Source organism: Ipomoea nil, unplaced genomic scaffold, assembly GCF_001879475.1.
Source record: "Ipomoea nil cultivar Tokyo-kokei standard unplaced genomic scaffold, Asagao_1.1 scaffold2448, whole genome shotgun sequence".
In the NCBI taxonomy this organism is placed as follows: domain Eukaryota; kingdom Viridiplantae; phylum Streptophyta; class Magnoliopsida; order Solanales; family Convolvulaceae; genus Ipomoea; species Ipomoea nil.
Genome location: NW_017618876.1, coordinates 1 through 9,362, shown reverse-complemented (window position 1 = coordinate 9,362; position 9,362 = coordinate 1). Strand labels below are relative to the sequence as shown.

Here is a 9,362-nt window from a genome sequence, read left to right as displayed (position 1 = left end):
AAAAATAATACAGAAATTCATTTTTCTTACAAGATATATCAAACAGAATTAACGCAGTAAACAAGTCTAAACGCCGGTGCTTCATCCAGGACCTCAAGGTTAAGAGTCTTGCGCTCTACTGACTGAGCTAGAGGGGCAACGAACGATGATTATCCATTTTCTTATAACTATTTGGTGCACTTGTAATATTGATAAAACTAACTTTTGTATTGTGAGAATGAGCATCCAATATTCCCTTATTGTAGATACGTTAAAAAACTGGAAATACTTTTTCATAAAAATATAGCAATCAATTAAATGTTTATTGGGGAAATCTTTCATAATTAATTCTTGATGCATCTCAAGTCTAAACGCCCACCCTGGACTTGAACCCAGGACCACAAGGTTAAGAGCTTGCGCTCTACCGACTGAGCTACGGCAAACAACAATAAAAGTCAATTTTCCTATAATTATTTGACAGACTTGTAATATTGATAAAACTAACTTTTGTTTTGTGACAATAAACATCCAATATTCCATTGATGTAGTTACAAAAAAAATAATATGGAAATTCATTTTTCTTACAAGATATAACAATCAGAATTAACGCATTAGAAATCAAGTCTAAACGCCCACCCTGGGGCTTCAGCCCAGGACCACAAGGTTAAGATCCTTGCGCTCTACCGACTGAGCTAGACGGGCAACGAACGATGATTATCAATTTCTTATAACTATTTGGTGCACTTGTAATATTGATAAAACTAACTTTTTGTATTGTGAGAATGAACATCCAATATTCCTTATTGTAGATACATTAAAAAATTGAAAATATTTTTTCTTAAAAAATATAGCAATCAATTAAATGTTTATTGGGAAATCTTTGATAATTAATTATTGATGCATCTCAAGTCTAAACGCCCACCCTGGGACTTGAACCCAGGACCACAAGGTTTAGAGCCTTGCGCTGTACGACTGAGCAAAACAGGCTATGAACAATGATAATCAATTTTCTTATAACTATTTGTTGGACTTGTAATATGATAAAACTAACTTTTAGTTTTGTGACAATGAACATCCAAAATTCCATTGCTGTAGTTACATAAAAAAATAATACAGAAATTCATTTTTCTTACAAGATATATCAAACAGAATTAACGCATTAGTAAACAAGTCTAAACGCCGGTGCTTCATCCCAGGACCTCAAGGTTAAGAGTCTTGCGCTCTACTGACTGAGCTAGAGGGGCAACGAACGATGATTATCCATTTTCTTATAACTATTTGGTGCACTTGTAATATTGATAAAACTAACTTTTTGTATTGTGAGAATGAGCATCCAATATTCCCTTATTGTAGATACGTTAAAAAACTGGAAATACTTTTTCATAAAAATATAGCAATCAATTAAATGTTTATTGGGGAAATCTTTCATAATTAATTCTTGATGCATCTCAAGTCTAAACGCCCACCCTGGGACTTGAACCCAGGACCACAAGGTTAAGAGCCTTGCGCTCTATCGACTGCTAGACGGACAACAAACAATAAAAGTCAATTTTCCTATAATTATTTGACAGACTTGTAATATTGATAAAACTCACTTTTTGTTTTGTGACATAAACATCCAATATTCCATTGGTGTAGTTACATAAAAAATAATATGGAAATTCATTTTTCTTTCAAGATATAACAATCATAATTAACGCATTAGAAATCAAGTCTAAACGCCCACCCTGGGCTTCAGCCCAGGACCACAAGGTTAAGATCCTTGCGCTCTACCGACTGAGCTAGACGGGCAACGAACGATGATTATCAATTTTCTTATAACTATTTGGTGCACTTGTAATATTGATAAAACTAACTTTTGTATTGTGAGAATGAACATCCAATATTCCCTTATTGTAGATACATTAAAAATTGAAAATATTTTTTCTTAAAAAATATAGCAATCAATTAAATGTTTATTGGGAAATCTTTGATAATTAATTATTGATGCATCTCAAGTCTAAACGCCCACCCTGGGACTTGAACCCAGGACCACAAGGTTTAGAGCCTTGCGCTGTACCGACTGAGCAAAACAGGCTATGAACAATGATAATCAATTTTTCTATAACTATTGTTGGACTTGTAATATTGAAAACTAACTTTTTTGTTTTGTGACAATGAACATCCAAAATTCCATTGCTGTAGTTACATAAAAAATAATACAGAAATTCATTTTTCTTACAAGATATATCAAACAGAATTAACGCATTAGTAAACAAGTCTAAACGCCCGGGCTTCATCCCAGGACCTCAAGGTTAAGAGTCTTGCGCTCTACTGACTGAGCTAGAGGGCAACGAACGATGATTATCCATTTTCTTATAACTATTTGGTGCACTTGTAATATTGATAAAACTAACTTTTTTGTATTGTGAGAATGAACATCCAATATTCCCTTATTGTAGATACATTAAAAAATTGAAAATATTTTTTCTTAAAAAATATAGCAATCAATTAAATGTTTATTGGGGAAATCTTTGATAATTAATTATTGATGCATCTCAAGTCTAAACGCCCACCCTGGGACTTGAACCCAGGACCACAAGGTTTAGAGCCTTGCGCTGTACCGACTGAGCAAAACAGGCTATGAACAATGATAATCAATTTTCTTATAACTATTTGTTGACTTGTAATATTGATAAAACTAACTTTTAGTTTTGTGACAATGAACATCCAAAATTCCATTGCTGTAGTTACATAAAAAAATACAGAAATTCATTTTTCTTACAAGATATATCAAACAGAATTAACGCATTAGTAAACAAGTCTAAACGCCCGGTGCTTCATCCCAGGACCTCAAGGTTAAGAGTCTTGCGCTCTACTGACTGAGCTAGAGGGCAACGAACGATGATTATCCATTTTCTTATAACTATTTGGTGCACTTGTAATATTGATAAAACTAACTTTTTGTATTGTGAGAATGAGCATCCAATATTCCCTTATTGTAGATACGTTAAAAAACTGGAAATACTTTTTCATAAAAAATATAGCAATCAATTAAATGTTTATTGGGAAATCTTTCATAATTAATTCTTGATGCATCTCAAGTCTAAACGCCCACCCTGGGACTTGAACCCAGGACCACAAGGTTAAGAGCCTTGCGCTCTATCGACTGAGCTAGCGGACAACAAACAATAAAAGTCAATTTTCCTATAATTATTTGACAGACTTGTAATATTGATAAAACTCACTTTTTGTTTTGTGACAATAAACATCCAATATTCCATTGGTGTAGTTACATAAAAAAATAATATGGAAATTCATTTTCTTTCAAGATATAACAATCATAATTAACGCATTTAGAAATCAAGTCTAAACGCCCACCCTGGGGCTTCAGCCCAGGACCACAAGGTTAAGATCCTTGCGCTCTACCGACTGAGCTAGACGGGCAACGAACGATGATTATCAATTTTCTTATAACTATTTGGTGCACTTGTAATATTGATAAAACTAACTTTTGTATTGTGAGAATGAACATCCAATATTCCCTTATTGTAGATACATTAAAAAATTGAAAATATTTTTCTTAAAAAATATAGCAATCAATTAAATGTTTATTGGGGAAATCTTTGATAATTAATTATTGATGCATCTCAAGTCTAAACGCCCACCCTGGGACTTGAACCCAGGACCACAAGGTTTAGAGCCTTGCGCTGTACCGACTGAGCAAAACAGGCTATGAACAATGATAATCAATTTTCTTATAACTATTTGTTGGACTTGTAATATTGAAAAAACTAACTTTTTAGTTTTGTGACAATGAACATCCAAAATTCCATTGCTGTAGTTACATAAAAAATAATACAGAAATTCATTTTTCTTACAAGATATATCAAACAGAATTAACGCATTAGTAATCAAGTCTAAACGCCCGGTGCTTCATCCCAGGACCTCAAGGTTAAGAGTCTTGCGCTCTACTGACTGAGCTAGAGGGGCAACGAACGATGATTATCCATTTTCTTATAACTATTTGGTGCACTTGTAATATTGATAAAACTAACTTTTTGTATTGTGAGAATGAGCATCCAATATTCCCTTATTGTAGATACGTTAAAAAACTGGAAATACTTTTTCATAAAAAATATAGCAATCAATTAAATGTTTATTGGGGAAATCTTTCATAATTCATTATTGATGCATCTCAAGTCTAAACGCCCACCCTGGGACTTGAACCCAGGTACCACAAGGTTAAGAGCCTTGCGCTCTACCGACTGAGCTAGGCGGCAACAAACAATAAAAGTCAATTTTCCTATAATTATTTGACAGACTTGAAATATTGATAAAACTAACTTTTTGTTTTGTGAAAATAAACATCCAATATTCCATTGATGTAGTTACAAAAAAAAATAATATGGAGATTCATTTTTCTTACAAGTTATAACAATCAGAATTAACGCATTAGAAATCAAGTCTAAACGCCCACCCTGGGGCTTCAGCCCAGGACCACAAGGTTAAGATCCTTGCGCTCTACCGACTGAGCTAGACGGGCAACGAACGATGATTATCAATTTTCTTATAACTATTTGGTGCACTTGTAATATTGATAAAACTAACTTTTTGTATTGTGAGAATGAACATCCAATATTCCCTTATTGTAGATACATTAAAAAATTGAAAATATTTTTTCTTAAAAAATATAGCAATCAATTAAATGTTTATTGGGGAAATCTTTGATAATTAATTATTGATGCATCTCAAGTCTAAACGCCCACCCTGGACTTGAACCCAGGACCACAAGGTTTAGAGCCTTGCGCTGTACCGACTGAGCAAAAACAGGCTATGAACAATGATAATCAATTTTCTTATAACTATTTGTTGGACTTGTAATATTGATAAAACTAACTTTTATTTTGTGACAATGAACATCCAAAATTCCATTGCTGTAGTTACATAAAAAATAATACAGAAATTCATTTTTCTTACAAGATATATCAAACAGAATTAACGCATTAGTAAACAAGTCTAAACGCCCGGTGCTTCATCCCAGGACCTCAAGGTTAAGAGTCTTGCGCTCTACTGACTGAGCTAGAGGGGTAAACGAACGATGATTATCCATTTTCTTATAACTATTTGGTGCACTTGTAATATTGATAAAAACTAACTTTTTGTATTGTGAGAATGAGCATCCAATATTCCCTTATTGTAGATACGTTAAAAAACTTGAAATACTTTTTCATAAAAAATATAGCAATCAATTAAATGTTTATTGGGGAAATCTTTCATAATTAATTCTTGATGCATCTCAAGTCCAAACGCCCACCCTGGGACTTGAACCCAGGACCACAAGGTTAAGAGCCTTGGCGCTCTACCGACTGAGCTAGGCGGCCAACAAACAATAAAAGTCAATTTTCCTATAATTATTTGACAGACTTGTAATATTGATAAAACTAACTTTTTGTTTTGTTGAAAATAAACATCCAATATTCATTGATGTAGTTACAAAAAAAAATAATATGGAGAATTCATTTTTCTTACAAGTTATAACAATCAGAATTAACGCATTAGAAATCAAGTCTAAACGCCCACCCTGGGCTTCAGCCCAGGACCACAAGGTTAAGATCCTTGCGCTCTACCGACTGAGCTAGACGGGCAACGAACGATGATTATCAATTTTCTTATAACTATTTTGGTGCACTTGTAATATTGATAAAACTAACTTTTTGTATTGTGAGAATGAACATCCAATATTCCCTTATTGTAGATACATTAAAAAATTGAAAATATTTTTCTTAAAAAAATATAGCAATCAATTAAATGTTTATTGGGGAAATCTTTGATAATTAATTATTGATGCATCTCAAGTCTAAACGCCCACCCTGGGACTTGAACCCAGGACCACAAGGTTTAGAGCCTTGCGCTGTACCGACTGAGCAAAACAGGCTATGAACAATGATAATCAATTTTCTTATAACTATTTGTTGGACTTGTAATATTGATAAAACTAACTTTTAGTTTTGTGACAATGAACATCCAAAATTCCATTGCTGTAGTTACATAAAAAATAATACAGAAATTCATTTTTCTTACAAGATATATCAAACAGAATTAACGCATTAGTAAACAAGTCTAAACGCCCGGTGCTTCATCCCAGGACCTCAAGGTTAAGAGTCTTGCGCTCTACTGACTGAGCTAGAGGGGCAACGAACGATGATTATCCATTTTCTTATAACTATTTGGTGCACTTGTAATATTGATAAAACTAACTTTTTGTATTGTGAGAATGAGCATCCAATATTCCCTTATTGTAGATACGTTAAAAAACTGGAAATACTTTTTCATAAAAAATATAGCAATCAATTAAATGTTTATTGGGGAAATCTTTCATAATTAATTCTTGATGCATCTCAAGTCTAAACGCCCACCCTGGGACTTGAACCCAGGACCACAAGGTTAAGAGCCTTGCGCTCTATCGACTGGCTAGACGGACAACAAACAATAAAAGTCAATTTTCCTATAATTATTTGACAGACTTGTAATATTGATAAAACTCACTTTTTGTTTTGTGACAATAAACATCCAATATTCCATTGGTGTAGTTACATAAAAAAATAATATGGAAATTCATTTTTCTTTCAAGATATAACAATCATAATTAACGCATTAGAAATCAAGTCTAAACGCCCACCCTGGGGCTTCAGCCCAGGACCACAAGGTTAAGATCCTTGCGCTCTACCGACTGAGCTAGACGGGCAACGAACGATGATTATCAATTTTCTTATAACTATTTGGTGCACTTGTAATATTGATAAAACTAACTTTTTGTATTGTGAGAATGAACATCCAATATTCCCTTATTGTAGATACATTAAAAAATTGAAAATATTTTTTCTTAAAAAATATAGCAATCAATTAAATGTTTATTGGGGAAATCTTTGATAATTAATTATTGATGCATCTCAAGTCTAAACGCCCACCCTGGGACTTGAACCCCGGACCACAAGGTTTAGAGCCTTGCGCTGTACCGACTGAGCAAAACAGGCTATGAACAATGATAATCAATTTTCTTATAACTATTTGTTGGACTTGTAATATTGAAAAAACTAACTTTTAGTTTTGTGACAATGAACATCCAAAATTCCATTGCTGTAGTTACATAAAAAATAATACAGAAATTCATTTTTCTTACAAGATATATCAAACAGAATTAACGCATTAGTAAACAAGTCTAAACGCCCGGTGCTTCATCCCAGGACCTCAAGGTTAAGAGTCTTGCGCTCTACTGACTGAGCTAGAGGGGCAACGAACGATGATTATCCATTTTCTTATAACTATTTGGTGCACTTGTAATATTGATAAAACTAACTTTTTGTATTGTGAGAATGAGCATCCAATATTCCCTTATTGTAGATACGTTAAAAAACTGGAAATACTTTTTCATAAAAAATATAGCAATCAATTAAATGTTTATTGGGGAAATCTTTCATAATTAATTCTTGATGCATCTCAAGTCTAAACGCCCACCCTGGGACTTGAACCCAGGACCACAAGGTTAAGAGCCTTGCGCTCTACCGACTGAGCTAGGCGGCAACAAACAATAAAAGTCAATTTTCCTATAATTATTTGACAGACTTGTAATATGATAAAACTAACTTTTTGTTTTGTGAAAATAAACATCCAATATTCCATTGATGTAGTTACAAAAAAAAATAATATGGAGATTCATTTTTCTTACAAGTTATAACAATCAGAATTAACGCATTAGAAATCAAGTCTAAACGCCCACCCTGGGGCTTCAGCCCAGGACCACAAGGTTAAGATCCTTGCGCTCTACCGACTGAGCTAGACGGGCAACGAACGATGATTATCAATTTTCTTATAACTATTTGGTGCACTTGTAATATTGATAAAACTAACTTTTTGTATTGTGAGAATGAACATCCAATATTCCCTTATTGTAGATACATTAAAAATTGAAAATATTTTTTCTTAAAAATATAGCAATCAATTAAATGTTTATTGGGGAAATCTTTGATAATTAATTATTGATGCATCTCAAGTCTAAACGCCCACCCTGGGACTTGAACCCAGGACCACAAGGTTTAGAGCCTTGCGCTGTACCGACTGAGCAAAACAGGCTATGAACAATGATAATCAATTTTCTTATAACTATTTGTTGGACTTGTAATATTGATAAAACTAACTTTTAGTTTTGTGACAATGAACATCCAAAATTCCATTGCTGTAGTTACATAAAAAATAATACAGAAATTCATTTTTCTTACAAGATATATCAAACAGAATTAACGCATTAGTAAACAAGTCTAAACGCCCGGTGCTTCATCCCAGGACCTCAAGGTTAAGAGTCTTGCGCTCTACTGACTGAGCTAGAGGGGCAACGAACGATGATTATCCATTTTCTTATAACTATTTGGTGCACTTGTAATATTGATAAAACTAACTTTTTGTATTGTGAGAATGAGCATCCAATATTCCCTTATTGTAGATACGTTAAAAAACTGGAAATACTTTTTCATAAAAAATATAGCAATCAATTAAATGTTTATTGGGGAAATCTTTCATAATTAATTCTTGATGCATCTCAAGTCTAAACGCCCACCCTGGGACTTGAACCCAGGACCACAAGGTTAAGAGCCTTGCGCTCTACCGACTGAGCTAGGCGGCAACAAACAATAAAAGTCAATTTTCCTATAATTATTTGACAGACTTGTAATATTGATAAAACTAACTTTTTTTTGTTTGTGAAATAAACATCCAATATTCCATTGGTGTAGTTACAAAAAAAATAATATGGAAATTCATTTTTCTTACAAATATAACAATCAGAATTAACGCATTAGAAATCAAGTCTAAACGCCCACCCTGGGGCTTCAGCCCAGGACCACAAGGTTAAGATCCTTGCGCTCTACCGACTGAGCTAGACGGGCAACGAACGATGATTATCAATTTTCTTATAACTATTTGTGCACTTGTAATATTGATAAAACTAACTTTTTGTATTGTGAGAATGAACATCCAATATTCCCTTATTGTAGATACATTAAAAAATTGAAAATATTTTTTCTTAAAAAATATAGCAATCAATTAAATGTTTATTGGGAAATCTTTGATAATTAATTATTGATGCATCTCAAGTCTAAACGCCCACCCTGGACTTGAACCCAGGACCACAAGGTTTAGAGCCTTGCGCTGTACCGACTGAGCAAAACAGGCTATGAACAATGATAATCAATTTTCTTATAACTATTTGTTGGACTTGTAATATTGATAAAACTAACTTTTAGTTTTGTGACAATGAACATCCAAAATTCCATTGCTGTAGTTACATAAAAAATAATACAGAAATTCATTTTCTTACAAGATATATCAAACAGAATTAACGCATTAGT

At 33.3% G+C, this 9,362-nt stretch overlaps 2 non-coding genes across 2 annotated transcripts; both read right to left on the bottom strand.

The window, feature by feature from the left end:
• Positions 1-7,469: 7,469 nt before the first annotated feature.
• TRNAK-CUU lies at positions 7,470-7,541 on the bottom strand. The gene has a single exon. It is a non-coding gene; the product is annotated as a tRNA-Lys (tRNA).
• A 1,024-nt stretch (positions 7,542-8,565) lies between these two features.
• On the bottom strand, positions 8,566-8,637 carry TRNAK-CUU. Its single transcript has one exon. It is a non-coding gene; the product is annotated as a tRNA-Lys (tRNA).
• Positions 8,638-9,362: the final 725 nt, after the last annotated feature.